Below are 19,213 nucleotides of genomic sequence, written 5' to 3'. Positions count from 1 at the left end.
TCTACACAGCCATCTGGATGAACATGGAAATATCTACACCGCTATCTGTATGAACATGGAAATAGCTACACCGCTATCTGTATGAATACGGAAATATCTGCACCGCCATCTGTATGAACATATAAATATCTACACCGCCATCTGTATTAACATGGAGATATCTACACCGCTATCTGTATAAACATGGAAATATCTACACCGCTATCTGTATAAACATGGAAATATCTACACCGCTATCTGTATAAACATGGAAATATCTACACCGCTACCTGCATAAACATGGAAATAACAGCACCGCTATCTGTATGAACATGGAAATATCTACACAGCTATCTGTATGAACATGGACATATCTACACCGCTAGCTGTATGAACATGGAAATATCTACACCGCTATCTGTATGAACATGGAAATATCTACACCGCTATCTGTTTGAACATGGAAATATCTACACCACTGTCTGCATGAAAATGGAAATATCTACACAGCTATCTGCATATACATGGAAATATCTACACAGCTATCTCTTTACACATGGATATAACTACACCGCTATCTCTATAAACATGGAAATATCTACACCGCTATCTGTATGAACATGGAAATATCTGCACCGCCATCTGTATGAACATATAAATATCTACACTGCCATCTGTATTAAGGAGCAGATATCTACACCTCTATCTGTATAAACCTGGAAATATCTACACCGCTATCTGTATAAACATGGAAATATCTACACCGCTATCTGTATAAACATGGAAATATCTACACCGCTACCTGTATAAACATGGAAATATCAGCACAGCTATCTGTATGAACATGGAAATATCTACACCGCTATCTGTACGAACATGGAAATATCTACACCGCTATCTGTATGAACATGGAAATAGCTACACCGCTATCTGTATGAACATGGAAATATCTACACCACTATCTGTATGAATATGGAAATAACTACACCGCTATCTGTATGAACATGGATATATCTACACAGCCATCTGGATGAACATGGAAATATCTACACCGCTATCTGTATGAACATGGATATATCTACACCGCTAACTGTGTAAACATGCATACATCTTCAGCGCTACCTGTATAAACATGGAAATATCTACACCGCTATCTGTATGAACATGGAAATATCTACACCGATATCTGTTTGAACATGGAAATATCTAAACCGCTATCTGCATGAAAATGGAAATATCTACACAGCTATCTGCATATACATGGAAATATCTAAACAGCTATCTCTTTACACATGGAAATAACTACACCGCTATCTGTATGAACATGGAAATATCTGCACCGCCATCTGCATGTACATAGAAATATCTACTCCGCCATCTGTATTAAGATGGAGATATCTACACCGCTATCTGTATAAACATGGAAATATCTACACCGCTATCTGTATAAACATGGAAATATCTACACCGCTATTTGTATAAACATGGAAATATCTACACCGCTACCAGTATAAACTTGGAAATATCAGCACCGCTATCTGTATGAACATGGAAATATCTACACCGCAATCTGTATTAACATGGAAATATCTACACCGCTATCTGTTTGAACATGGAAATATCTAAACCGCTATCTGCATGAAAATAGAAATATCTACACAGCTATCTGTATAAACATGGAAATATCTACACCGCTACCTGTATACATATGGAAATATCAGCACCGCTATCTGTATGAACATGGAAATATCTACACCGCTATCTCTATGAACATGGAAGTATCTACACCGCTATCTGCATAAACATGGAAATAGCTACACCACTATCTGTACGAACATGGAAATATCTACACTTCTATCTGTATGAACATGGAAATATCTACACCGCTATCTGTATGAACATGGATATATCTACACAGCCATCTGGATGAACATGGAAATATCTACACCGCTATCTGCATGAACATGGAAATATCTACACCGCTATCTGTGTAAACATGCATACATCTTCAGTGCAATCTGTATAAGCATGGAAGTATCTACAACGCTATCTGTATGAACATGGAAATATCTACACCGCTATCTGTTTGAACATGGAAATATCTAAACCGCTATCAGCATTAAAATAGAAATATCTACACAGCTATCTGCATATACATGGAAATATCTATACCGCTATCTCTTTACACATGGAAATAACTACACCGCTATCTGTATGAACATGGAAATATCTACACCGCCATCTGTATGAACATGGAAATATCTGCACCGCCATCTGAAAGAACATATAAATATCTACACCGCCATCTGTATTAAGATGGAGATATCTACACCGCTATCTATATAAACATGGAAATATCCACACCGCTATCTGTATAAACATGGAAATATCTACACTGCTACCTGTATAAACATGGAAATATCTTCACCACTACCTGTATAAACATGGAAATATCAGCACCGCTATCTGTATGAACATGGAAATATCAGCCCCTCTATCTGTATGAACATGGAAATATCTACACCGCTATCTCTATGAACATGGAAATATCTACACCGCCATCTGTATGACATGGATATATCTACACAGCCATCTGGATGAACATGGAAATATCTACACCGCTATCTGTATGAACATGGAAATATCTACACCGCTATCTGTATGAACATGGAAATACATACACCGCTATCTGGATGAACATGGAAATAGCTACACCGCTATCTGTATGCACATGGAAATTTCTTCACCGCCATCTGTATGAACATGGATATATCTACACAGCCATCTGGATGAACATGGAAATATTTACACCGCTATCTGTATGAACATGGAAATATCTACACCGCTATCTGTATGAACATGGAAATACCTTCACCGCCATCTGTATGAACATGGATATGTCTACACAGCCATCTGGATGAACATGGAAATATCTACACCGCGATCTGTATGAACATGGAAATATCTACACCGCTATCTGTGTAAACATGCATACGTTTCACCGCTATCTGTATAAACATGGAAATATCTACACCGCTATCTGTATGAACATGGAAATATCTACACCGCTATCTGAACATGGAAATATCTAAACCGCTATCTGCATGAAAATAGAAATATCTACACAGCTATCTGCATATACATGGAAATATCTACAAACCTATCTCTTTACACATGGAAATAACTACACCGCTATCTCTATAAACATGGAAATATCTACACCGCCATCTGAATGAACATGGAAATATCTCCACTGCCATCTGTATGAACATATAAATATCTACACCGCCATCTGTATTAAGATGGAGATATCTTCACCGCTATCTGTATAAACTTGGAAATATCTACACCGCTATCTCTATAAACCTGGAAATATCTACACCGCTATCTGTATAAGCATGGAAATATCTACACCGCTACCTGTATAAACATGGAAATATCAGCACCGCTATCTGTATGAACATGGAAATATCTACACCGCTATCTCTATGAACATGGAATAATCTACACCGCTATCTGCATGAACATGGAAATAGCTACATCGCTATCTGTACGAACATGGAAATATCTACACCTCTAACTGTATGAACATGGAAATATCTACACCGCTATCTGTATGAACTTGGATATGTCTACAAAGCCATCTGGATGAACATGGAAATATCTACACCGCTATCTGCATGAACATGGAAATATCTACACCGCTATCTGTGTAAACATGCATACATCTTCACTGCAATCTCTATAAGCATGGAAATATCTACAACGCTATCTGTATGAACATGGAAATATCTACACCGCTATCTGTTTGAACATGGAAATATCTAAACCACTATCAGCATGAAAATAGAAATATCTACACAGCTATCTGCATATACATGGAAATATCTACACAGCTATCTCTTTACACATGGAAATAACTACACTGCTATCTGTATGAACATGGAAATATCTACACCGCCATCTGTATGAACATGGAAATATCTGCACCGCCATCTGAATGCACATATAAACATCTACACCGCAGTCTGTATTAAGATGGAGATATCTACACGGCTATCAGTATAAACATGGAAATATCCACACCGCTATCTGTATAAACATGGAAATATCTACACTGCTACCTGTATAAACATGGAAATATCTACACCACTACCTGTACAAACATGGAAATATCAGCACCGCTATCTGTATGAAAATGGAAATATCAGCCCCTCTATCCGTATGAACATGGAAATATCTACACTGCTATCTCTATGAACATGGAAATATCTACACCGCCCTCTGTATGAACATGGATATATCTACACAGCCATCTGGATGAACATTGAAATATCTACACCGCTATCTGTATGAACATGGAAATATCTACACCGCTATCTGTATGAACATGGAAATACATAAACCGCTATCTGTATGAACATGGAAATAGCTACACCGCTATCTGTATGAACATGGAAATTTCTTCACCGCCATCTGTATGAACATGGATATATCTACACAGCCATCTGGATGAACATGGAAATATCTACACCGCTATCTGTAGGAACATGGAAATATCTACACCGCTATCTGTATGAACATGGATATATCTACACAGCCCTCTGGATGAACTTGGAAATATCCACACCGCTATCTGTGTAAACATGCATACATCTTCACCGCGATCTGTATAAACATGGAAATATCTACACCGCTATCTGTATGAACATGGAAATATCTGCACCGCTATGTGTTTGAACATGGAAATATATACACCGCTATCTGCATGAAAATGGAAATATCTACACAGCTATCTGCATATACATGGAAATATCTACACAGCTATCTCTTTACTCATGGAAATAACTACACCGCTAACTGTATGAACATGGAAATATCTACACCGCCATCTGTATGAACATGGAAATATCTGCACCGCCATCTGTATGAACATGTAAATATCTACACCGCCATCTGTATTAAGATGGAGATATCTACACCGCTATCTGAAAAAACATGGAAATATCTACACCACTATCTGCATAAACATGGAAATATCTACACCGCTATCTGTACTAACATGGAAATATCTACACCGCTACCTGTATAAACTTGGAAATATCAGCACCGCTATCTGTATGAACATGGAAATATCTACACCGCTATCTGTATGAACATGGAAATATCTACACCGCTATCTGTATGAACATGGAAATATCCACAAAGCTATCTGAATGAACATGGAAATTTCTACACCACTATCTGTTTGAACATGTAAATATCTACACCGCTATCTGCATGAAAATGGAAATATCTACAAAGCTATCTGCATATACATGGAAATATCTACACAGCCATCTCTTTACACATGGAAATAACTACACCGCTATATCTATAAACATGGAAATATCTACACTGCCATCAGTATGAACATGGAAATATCCGCAACGCCATCTGTATGAACATATAAATATCTACACCGCCATCTGTATTAAGATGGAGATATCTACACCGCTATCTGTATAAACATGGAAATATCTTCACCACTACCTGTATAAACATGGAAATATCAGCACCGCTATCTGTATGAACATGGAAATATCAGCCCCTCTATCTGTATGAACATGGAAATATCTACACCGCTATCTCTATGAACATGGAAATATCTACACCGCCATCTGTATGACATGGATATATCTACACAGCCATCTGGATGAACATGGAAATATCTACACCGCTATCTGTATGAACATGGAAATATCTACACCGCTATCTGTATGAACATGGAAATACATACACCGCTATCTGGATGAACATGGAAATAGCTACACCGCTATCTGTATGCACATGGAAATTTCTTCACCGCCATCTGTATGAACATGGATATATCTACACAGCCATCTGGATGAACATGGAAATATTTACACCGCTATCTGTATGAACATGGAAATATCTACACCGCTATCTGTATGAACATGGAAATACCTTCACCGCCATCTGTATGAACATGGATATGTCTACACAGCCATCTGGATGAACATGGAAATATCTACACAGCGATCTGCATGAACATGGAAATATCTACACCGCTATCTGTGTAAACATGCATACGTTTCACCGCTATCTGTATAAACATGGAAATATCTACACCGCTATCTGTATGAACATGGAAATATCTACACCGCTATCTGTTTGAACATGGAAATATCTAAACCGCTATCTGCATGAAAATAGAAATATCTACACAGCTATCTGCATATACATGGAAATATCTACAAACCTATCTCTTTACACATGGAAATAACTACACCGCTATCTCTATAAACATGGAAATATCTACACCGCCATCTGAATGAACATGGAAATATCTCCACTGCCATCTGTATGAACATATAAATATCTACACCGCCATCTGTATTAAGATGGAGATATCTTCACCGCTATCTGTATAAACTTGGAAATATCTACACCGCTATCTCTATAAACCTGGAAATATCTACACCGCTATCTGTATAAGCATGGAAATATCTACACCGCTACCTGTATAAACATGGAAATATCAGCACCGCTATCTGTATGAACATGGAAATATCTACACCGCTATCTCTATGAACATGGAATATTCTACACCGCTATCTGCATGAACATGGAAATAGCTACATCGCTATCTGTACGAACATGGAAATATCTACACCTCTAACTGTATGAACATGGAAATATCTACACCGCTATCTGTATGAACTTGGATATGTCTACAAAGCCATCTGGATGAACATGGAAATATCTACACCGCTATCTGCATGAACATGGAAATATCTACACCGCTATCTGTGTAAACATGCATACATCTTCACTGCAATCTGTATAAGCATGGAAATATCTACAACGCTATCTGTATGAACATGGAAATATCTACACCGCTATCTGTTTGAACATGGAAATATCTAAACCACTATCAGCATGAAAATAGAAATATCTACACAGCTATCTGCATATACATGGAAATATCTACACAGCTATCTCTTTACACATGGAAATAACTACACTGCTATCTGTATGAACATGGAAATATCTACACCGCCATCTGTATGAACATGGAAATATCTGCACCGCCATCTGAATGCACATATAAACATCTACACCGCAATCTGTATTAAGATGGAGATATCTACACGGCTATCAGTATAAACATGGAAATATCCACACCGCTATCTGTATAAACATGGAAATATCTACACTGCTACCTGTATAAACATGGAAATATCTACACCACTACCTGTACAAACATGGAAATATCAGCACCGCTATCTGTATGAAAATGGAAATATCAGCCCCTCTATCCATATGAACATGGAAATATCTACACCGCTATCTCTATGAACATGGAAATATCTACACCGCCCTCTGTATGAACATGGATATATCTACACAGCCATCTGGATGAACATTGAAATATCTACACCGCTATCTGTATGAACATGGAAATATCTACACCGCTATCTGTATGAACATGGAAATACATAAACCGCTATCTGTATGAACATGGAAATAGCTACACCGCTATCTGTATGAACATGGAAATTTCTTCACCGCCATCTGTATGAACATGGATATATCTACACAGCCATCTGGATGAACATGGAAATATCTACACCGCTATCTGAAGGAACATGGAAATATCTACACCGCTATCTGTATGAACATGGATATATCTACACAGCCCTCTGGATGAACTTGGAAATATCCACACCGCTATCTGTGTAAACATGCATACATCTTCACCGCGATCTGTATAAACATGGAAATATCTACACCGCTATCTGTATGAACATGGAAATATCTGCACCGCTATGTGTTTGAACATGGAAATATATACACCGCTATCTGCATGAAAATGGAAATATCTACACAGCTATCTGCATATACATGGAAATATCTACACAGCTTTCTCTTTACTCATGGAAATAACTACACCGCTAACTGTATGAACATGGAAATATCTGCACCGCCATCTGTATGAACATGTAAATATCTACACCGCCATCTGTATTAAGATGGAGATATCTACACCGCTATCTGAAAAAACATGGAAATATCTACACCACTATCTGCATAAACATGGAAATATCTACACCGCTATCTGTACTAACATGGAAATATCTACACCGCTACCTGTATAAACTTGGAAATATCAGCACCGCTATCTGTATGAACATGGAAATATCTACACCGCTATCTGTATGAACATGGAAATATCTACACCGCTATCTGTATGAACATGGAAATATCCACAAAGCTATCTGAATGAACATGGAAATTTCTACACCGCTATCTGTTTGAACATGTAAATATCTACACCGCTATCTGCATGAAAATGGAAATATCTACAAAGCTATCTGCATATACATGGAAATATCTACACAGCCATCTCTTTACACATGGAAATAACTACACTGCTATATCTATAAACATGGAAATATCTACACTGCCATCTGTATGAACATGGAAATATCCGCAACGCCATCTGTATGAACATATAAATATCTACACCGCCATCTGTATTAAGATGGAGATATCTACACCGCTATCTGTATAAACATGGAAATATCTACACCGCTGCCTGTATAAACATGGAAATATCAGCACCGCTATCTGTATGAACATGGAAATATCTACACCGCTACCTGTATGAACATGGAAATATCTACACCGCTATCTGTATGAACATGGAAATACCTACACCGCTATCTGTATGAACATGGATATATCTACACAGCCATCTGGATGAACATGGAAATATCTACACCGCTATCTGTATGAACATGGAAATATCTACACAGCTATCTGTATGAACATGGACATATCTACACAGCCAACTGGATGAACATGGAAATATCTACACCGCTATCTGTGTAAACATGCATACATCTTCACCGCAGTCTGTATAAACATGGAAATATCTACACCGCTATCTGTATGAATATGGAAATATCTACACCGCTATCTGTATGAACATGGAAATATCTACAGCGCTATCTGTTTGAACATGGAAATATCTACACCGCTATCTGGATGAAAATGGAAATATCTACACTGCTATCCGCATATACATGGAAATATCTACACAGCTATCTCTTTACACATGGAAATAACTACACCGCTATCTGTATGAACATGGAAATATCTACACCGCCATCTGTATGAACATGGAAATATCTGCACCGCCATCTGTATGAACATATAAATATCTACACCGCCATCTGTATTAAGATGGAGATATCTACACCGCTATCTGCATAAACATGGAAGTATCTACACCGCTATCTGTATAAACATGGAAATATCTACACCACTATCTGTATAAACATGGAAATATCTAAACAGCTATCTGCATGAAAATGGAAATACCTACACAGCTATCTGCATATACATGTAAATATCTACACAGCTATCTCTTTGCACATGGAAATAACTACACCGCTATCTGTATGAACACGGAAACATCCACACCGCTATCTGTATGAACATGGATATATCTACACAGCCCTCTGGATGAACATGGAAATCTCCACAACGCTATCTGTTGAAATATTCATACATCTTCACCGCTGTCTGTATAAACATGGAAATATCTACACCGCTATCTGTATGAACATGGAAATATCTGCACCGCTATGTGTTTGAACATGGAAATATATACACCGCTATCTGCATGAAAATGGAAATATCTACACAGCTATCTGCATATACATGGAAATATCTACACAGCTTTCTCTTTACTCATGGAAATAACTACACCGCTAACTGTATGAACATGGAAATATCTGCACCGCCATCTGTATGAACATGTAAATATCTACACCGCCATCTGTATTAAGATGGAGATATCTACACCGCTATCTGAAAAAACATGGAAATATCTACACCACTATCTGCATAAACATGGAAATATCTACACCGCTATCTGTACTAACATGGAAATATCTACACCGCTACCTGTATAAACTTGGAAATATCAGCACCGCTATCTGTATGAACATGGAAATATCTACACCGCTATCTGTATGAACATGGAAATATCTACACCGCTATCTGTATGAACATGGAAATATCCACAAAGCTATCTGAATGAACATGGAAATTTCTACACCGCTATCTGTTTGAACATGTAAATATCTACACCGCTATCTGCATGAAAATGGAAATATCTACAAAGCTATCTGCATATACATGGAAATATCTACACAGCCATCTCTTTACACATGGAAATAACTACACTGCTATATCTATAAACATGGAAATATCTACACTGCCATCTGTATGAACATGGAAATATCCGCAACGCCATCTGTATGAACATATAAATATCTACACCGCCATCTGTATTAAGATGGAGATATCTACACCGCTATCTGTATAAACATGGAAATATCTACACCGCTGCCTGTATAAACATGGAAATATCAGCACCGCTATCTGTATGAACATGGAAATATCTACACCGCTACCTGTATGAACATGGAAATATCTACACCGCTATCTGTATGAACATGGAAATACCTACACCGCTATCTGTATGAACATGGATATATCTACACAGCCATCTGGATGAACATGGAAATATCTACACCGCTATCTGTATGAACATGGAAATATCTACACAGCTATCTGTATGAACATGGACATATCTACACAGCCAACTGGATGAACATGGAAATATCTACACCGCTATCTGTGTAAACATGCATACATCTTCACCGCAGTCTGTATAAACATGGAAATATCTACACCGCTATCTGTATGAATATGGAAATATCTACACCGCTATCTGTATGAACATGGAAATATCTACAGCGCTATCTGTTTGAACATGGAAATATCTACACCGCTATCTGGATGAAAATGGAAATATCTACACTGCTATCCGCATATACATGGAAATATCTACACAGCTATCTCTTTACACATGGAAATAACTACACCGCTATCTGTATGAACATGGAAATATCTACACCGCCATCTGTATGAACATGGAAATATCTGCACCGCCATCTGTATGAACATATAAATATCTACACCGCCATCTGTATTAAGATGGAGATATCTACACCGCTATCTGCATAAACATGGAAGTATCTACACCGCTATCTGTATAAACATGGAAATATCTACACCGCTATCTGTATAAACATGGAAATATCTAAACAGCTATCTGCATGAAAATGGAAATACCTACACAGCTATCTGCATATACATGTAAATATCTACACAGCTATCTCTTTGCACATGGAAATAACTACACCGCTATCTGTATGAACACGGAAACATCCACACCGCTATCTGTATGAACATGGATATATCTACACAGCCCTCTGGATGAACATGGAAATCTCCACAACGCTATCTGTTGAAATATTCATACATCTTCACCGCTGTCTGTATAAACTTGGAAATATCTACACCGCTATCTGTATAAACATGGAAATATCTACATCGCTATCTGTATGAACATGGAAATATCTACACCGCTACCTGTATGAACATGGAAATATCTACACCGCTATCTGTATGAACATGGAAACATCTACACCGCCATCACTATGAAGATGGAAATATCTACACCGCTATCTGTATGAACATGGAAATAGCTACACGGCTATCTGTATAAACATGGAAATATCTACACCGCTACCTGTATAAACATTTAAATATCTACACCGCTATCTGCATGAAAATGGAAATACCTACACAGCGATCTGCATATACATGGAAATATCTACAAAGCTATATCTTTACACGTGGAAATAACTACAGCGCTATCTCTATAAACGTGGAAATATATACTCCACCATCTGTATGAACATGGAAATACCTGCACCGCCATCTGTATGAACATATAAATATCTACACCGCCATCTATATTAAGATGGAGATATCTACACCGCTATCTGTATAAACTTGGAAATATCTACACGGCTATCTGTATAAACATGGAAATATCTACACGGCTATCTGTATAAACATGGAAATATCTACACGGCTATCTGTATAAACATGGAAATATCTACACCGCTACCTGTATAAACATTTAAATATCAGCACCGCTATCTGTATGAACATGGAAATACCTACACCGCTATCTCTATGAACATGGAAATATCTACACCACTATCTGTATGAACATGGAAATAGCTACACCGCTATCTGAATGAACATGGAAATATCTACACCACTACCTGTATGAACATGGAAATATCTACACCTCTATCTCTATGAACATGGATATATCTACACAGCCATCTGGATGAACATGGAAATATCTACACCGCTATCTGTTTGAACATGTAAATATCTACACCGCTATCTGCATGAAAGTGGAAATATCTACACAGCTATCTGCATATACATGGAAATATCTACACAGCTATCTGTATAAACATGGAAATATCAGCACCGCTATCTGTATGAACATGAAAATATCTACACCGCTATCTGTATGAACATGGAAATATCTACACCGCTATCTGTATGAACATGGAAATATCTACACCTCTATCTGTATGAACATGGAAATATCTACACCGCTATCGGTTTGAACACGGAAATATCTACACCGCTATCTGTATGAACATGGAAATACATTCACCGCCATCTGTATGAACATGGATATGTCTACTCAGCCATCTAGATGAACATGGAAATATCTACACCGCGATCTGTATGAACATGGAAATATCTACACTGCTATCTGTGTAAACATGCATACATCATCACCGTTATCTGTATAAACATGGAAATATCTACACCGCTATCTGTATGAACTTGGAAATATCTACACCGCTATCTGTTTGAACATGGAAATATCTAAACCGCTATCTGCATGAAAATGGAAATATCTACAGAGCTATCTGCATATACATGGAAATACCGACACATCTATCTCTTTACACATGGAAATAACTACACCGTTATCTGTATGAACATGGAAATATCTACACCGCCATCTGTATGAACATGGAAATATCTGCACCGCCATCTGTATGAACATATAAATAACTACACGGCCATCTGTATAAAGATAGAAATATCTACACCGCTGGCTGTATAAACATGGAAATATCTACACCGTTATCTGTATGAACATAGAAATATCTACACCGCTATCTCTATGAACATGGAAATATCTACACCGCTATCTGTATGAACATGGAAATAGCTACAACGCTATCTGTATGAACATGGAAATATCTACACCACTATCTGTATGAACATGGAAATATCTACACCGCCATCTGTATGAACATGGAAATATCTACACCGCTATCTCTATGAACATGGAAGTATCTACACCGCTATCTGCATGAACATGGAAATAGCTACACCACTATCTGTACGAACATGGAAATATCTACACTTCTATCTGTATGAACATGGAAATATCTACACCGCTATCTGTATGAACATGGATATATCTACACAGCCATCTGGATGAACATGGAAATATCTACACCGCTATCTGCATGAACATGGAAATATCTACACCGCTATCTGTGTAAACATGCATACATCTTCAGTGCAATCTGTATAAGCATGGAAGTATCTACAACGCTATCTGTATGAACATGGAAATATCTACACCGCTATCTGTTTGAACATGGAAATATCTAAACCGCTATCAGCATTAAAATAGAAATATCTACACAGCTATCTGCATATACATGGAAATATCTATACCGCTATCTCTTTACACATGGAAATAACTACACCGCTATCTGTATGAACATGGAAATATCTACACCGCCATCTGTATGAACATGGAAATATCTGCACCGCCATCTGAAAGAACATATAAATATCTACACCGCCATCTGTATTAAGATGGAGATATCTACACCGCTATCTGTATAAACATGGAAATATCCACACCGCTATCTGTATAAACATGGAAATATCTACACTGCTACCTGTATAAACATGGAAATATCTTCACCACTACCTGTATAAACATGGAAATATCAGCACCGCTATCTGTATGAACATGGAAATATCAGCCCCTCTATCTGTATGAACATGGAAATATCTACACCGCTATCTCTATGAACATGGAAATATCTACACCGCCATCTGTATGACATGGATATATCTACACAGCCATCTGGATGAACATGGAAATATCTACACCGCTATCTGTATGAACATGGAAATATCTACACCGCTATCTGTATGAACATGGAAATACATACACCGCTATCTGGATGAACATGGAAATAGCTACACCGCTATCTGTATGCACATGGAAATTTCTTCACCGCCATCTGTATGAACATGGATATATCTACACAGCCATCTGGATGAACATGGAAATATTTACACCGCTATCTGTATGAACATGGAAATATCTACACCGCTATCTGTATGAACATGGAAATACCTTCACCGCCATCTGTATGAACATGGATATGTCTACACAGCCATCTGGATGAACATGGAAATATCTACACCGCGATCTGTATGAACATGGAAATATCTACACCGCTATCTGTGTAAACATGCATAAGTTTCACCGCTATCTGTATAAACATGGAAATATCTACACCGCTATCTGTATGAACATGGAAATATCTACACCGCTATCTGAACATGGAAATATCTAAACCGCTATCTGCATGAAAATAGAAATATCTACACAGCTATCTGCATATACATGGAAATATCTACAAACCTATCTCTTTACACATGGAAATAACTACACCGCTATCTCTATAAACATGGAAATATCTACACCGCCATCTGAATGAACATGGAAATATCTCCACTGCCATCTGTATGAACATATAAATATCTACACCGCCATCTGTATTAAGATGGAGATATCTTCACCGCTATCTGTATAAACTTGGAAATATCTACACCGCTATCTCTATAAACCTGGAAATATCTACACCGCTATCTGTATAAGCATGGAAATATCTACACCGCTACCTGTATAAACATGGAAATATCAGCACCGCTATCTGTATGAACATGGAAATATCTGCACCGCTATCTCTATGAACATGGAATAATCTACACAGCTATCTGCATGAACATGGAAATAGCTACATCGCTATCTGTACGAACATGGAAATATCTACACCTCTAACTGTATGAACATGGAAATATCTACACCGCTATCTGTATGAACTTGGATATGTCTACAAAGCCATCTGGATGAACATGGAAATATCTACACCGCTATCTGCATGAACATGGAAATATCTACACCGCTATCTGTGTAAACATGCATACATCTTCACTGCAATCTGTATAAGCATGGAAATATCTACAACGCTATCTGTATGAACATGGAAATATCTACACCGCTATCTGTTTGAACATGGAAATATCTAAACCACTATCAGCATGAAAATAGAAATATCTACACAGCTATCTGCATATACATGGAAATATCTACACAGCTATCTCTTTACACATGGAAATAACTACACTGCTATCTGTATGAACATGGAAATATCTACACCGCCATCTGTATGAACATGGAAATATCTGCACCGCCATCTGAATGCACATATAAACATCTACACCGCAGTCTGTATTAAGATGGAGATATCTACACGGCTATCAGTATAAACATGGAAATATCCACACCGCTATCTGTATAAACATGGAAATATCTACACTGCTACCTGTATAAACATGGAAATATCTACACCACTACCTGTACAAACATGGAAATATCAGCACCGCTATCTGTATGAAAATGGAAATATCAGCCCCTCTATCCGTATGAACATGGAAATATCTACACTGCTATCTCTATGAACATGGAAATATCTACACCGCCCTCTGTATGAACATGGATATATCTACACAGCCATCTGGATGAACATTGAAATATCTACACCGCTATCTGTATGAACATGGAAATATCTACACCGCTATCTGTATGAACATGGAAATACATAAACCGCTATCTGTATGAACATGGAAATAGCTACACCGCTATCTGTATGAACATGGAAATTTCTTCACCGCCATCTGTATGAACATGGATATATCTACACAGCCATCTGGATGAACATGGAAATATCTACACCGCTATCTGTAGGAACATGGAAATATCTACACCGCTATCTGTATGAACATGGATATATCTACACAGCCCTCTGGATGAACTTGGAAATATCCACACCGCTATCTGTGTAAACATGCATACATCTTCACCGCGATCTGTATAAACATGGAAATATCTACACCGCTATCTGTATGAACATGGAAATATCTGCACCGCTATGTGTTTGAACATGGAAATATATACACCGCTATCTGCATGAAAATGGAAATATCTACACAGCTATCTGCATATACATGGAAATATCTACACAGCTATCTCTTTACTCATGGAAATAACTACACCGCTAACTGTATGAACATGGAAATATCTACACCGCCATCTGTATGAACATGGAAATATCTGCACCGCCATCTGTATGAACATGTAAATATCTACACCGCCATCTGTATTAAGATGGAGATATCTACACCGCTATCTGAAAAAACATGGAAATATCTACACCACTATCTGCATAAACATGGAAATATCTACACCGCTATCTGTACTAACATGGAAATATCTACACCGCTACCTGTATAAACTTGGAAATATCAGCACCGCTATCTGTATGAACATGGAAATATCTACACCGCTATCTGTATGAACATGGAAATATCTACACCGCTATCTGTATGAACATGGAAATATCCACAAAGCTATCTGAATGAACATGGAAATTTCTACACCACTATCTGTTTGAACATGTAAATATCTACACCGCTATCTGCATGAAAATGGAAATATCTACAAAGCTATCTGCATATACATGGAAATATCTACACAGCCATCTCTTTACACATGGAAATAACTACACCGCTATATCTATAAACATGGAAATATCTACACTGCCATCAGTATGAACATGGAAATATCCGCAACGCCATCTGTATGAACATATAAATATCTACACCGCCATCTGTATTAAGATGGAGATATCTACACCGCTATGTGTATAAACATGGAAATATCTTCACCACTACCTGTATAAACATGGAAATATCAGCACCGCTATCTGTATGAACATGGAAATATCAGCCCCTCTATCTGTATGAACATGGAAATATCTACACCGCTATCTCTATGAACATGGAAATATCTACACCGCCATCTGTATGACATGGATATATCTACACAGCCATCTGGATGAACATGGAAATATCTACACCGCTATCTGTATGAACATGGAAATATCTACACCGCTATCTGTATGAACATGGAAATACATACACCGCTATCTGGATGAACATGGAAATAGCTACACCGCTATCTGTATGCACATGGAAATTTCTTCACCGCCATCTGTATGAACATGGATATATCTACACAGCCATCTGGATGAACATGGAAATATTTACACCGCTATCTGTATGAACATGGAAATATCTACACCGCTATCTGTATGAACATGGAAATACCTTCACAGCCATCTGTATGAACATGGATATGTCTACACAGCCATCTGGATGAACATGGAAATATCTACACAGCGATCTGCATGAACATGGAAATATCTACACCGCTATCTGTGTAAACATGCATACGTTTCACCACTATCTGTATAAACATGGAAATATCTACACCGCTATCTGTATGAACATGGAAATATCTACACCGCTATCTGTTTGAACATGGAAATATCTAAACCGCTATCTGCATGAAAATAGAAATATCTACACAGCTATCTGCATATACATGGAAATATCTACAAACCTATCTCTTTACACATGGAAATAACTACACCGCTATCTCTATAAACATGGAAATATCTACACCGCCATCTGAATGAACATGGAAATATCTCCACTGCCATCTGTATGAACATATAAATATCTACACCGCCATCTGTATTAAGATGGAGATATCTTCACCGCTATCTGTACAAACTTGGAAATATCTACACCGCTATCTCTATAAACCTGGAAATATCTACACCGCTATCTGTATAAGCATGGAAATATCTACACCGCTACCTGTATAAACATGGAAATATCAGCACCGCTATCTGTATGAACATGGAAATATCTACACCGCTATCTCTATGAACATGGAATATTCTACACCGCTATCTGCATGAACATGGAAATAGCTACATCGCTATCTGTACGAACATGGAAATATCTACACCTCTAACTGTATGAACATGGAAATATCTACACCGCTATCTGTATGAACTTGGATATGTCTACAAAGCCATCTGGATGAACATGGAAATATCTACACCGCTATCTGCATGAACATGGAAATATCTACACCGCTATCTGTGTAAACATGCATACATCTTCACTGCAATCTGTATAAGCATGGAAATATCTACAACGCTATCTGTATGAACATGGAAATATCTACACCGCTATCTGTTTGAACATGGAAATATCTAAACCACTATCAGCATGAAAATAGAAATATCTACACAGCTATCTGCATATACATGGAAATATCTACACAGCTATCTCTTTACACATGGAAATAACTACACTGCTATCTGTATGAACATGGAAATATCTACACCGCCATCTGTATGAACATGGAAATATCTGCACCGCCATCTGAATGCACATATAAACATCTACACCGCAATCTGTATTAAGATGGAGATATCTACACGGCTATCAGTATAAACATGGAAATATCCACACCGCTATCTGTATAAACATGGAAATATCTACACTGCTACCTGTATAAACATGGAAATATCTACACCACTACCTGTACAAACATGGAAATATCAGCACCGCTATCTGTATGAAAATGGAAATATCAGCCCCTCTATCCATATGAACATGGAAATATCTACACCGCTATCTCTATGAACATGGAAATATCTACACCGCCCTCTGTATGAACATGGATATATCTACACAGCCATCTGGATGAACATTGAAATATCTACACCGCTATCTGTATGAACATGGAAATATCTACACCGCTATCTGTATGAACATGGAAATACATAAACCGCTATCTGTATGAACATGGAAATAGCTACACCGCTATCTGTATGAACATGGAAATTTCTTCACCGCCATCTGTATGAACATGGATATATCTACACAGCCATCTGGATGAACATGGAAATATCTACACCGCTATCTGTAGGAACATGGAAATATCTACACCGCTATCTGTATGAACATGGAT

This window comes from Gorilla gorilla, chromosome 21 (genome assembly GCF_029281585.2).
Source record: "Gorilla gorilla gorilla isolate KB3781 chromosome 21, NHGRI_mGorGor1-v2.1_pri, whole genome shotgun sequence".
NCBI lineage: Eukaryota > Metazoa > Chordata > Mammalia > Primates > Hominidae > Gorilla > Gorilla gorilla.
The sequence above is the reverse complement of the archived record's forward strand: the minus strand, read 5'-3'. Positions refer to the sequence as shown.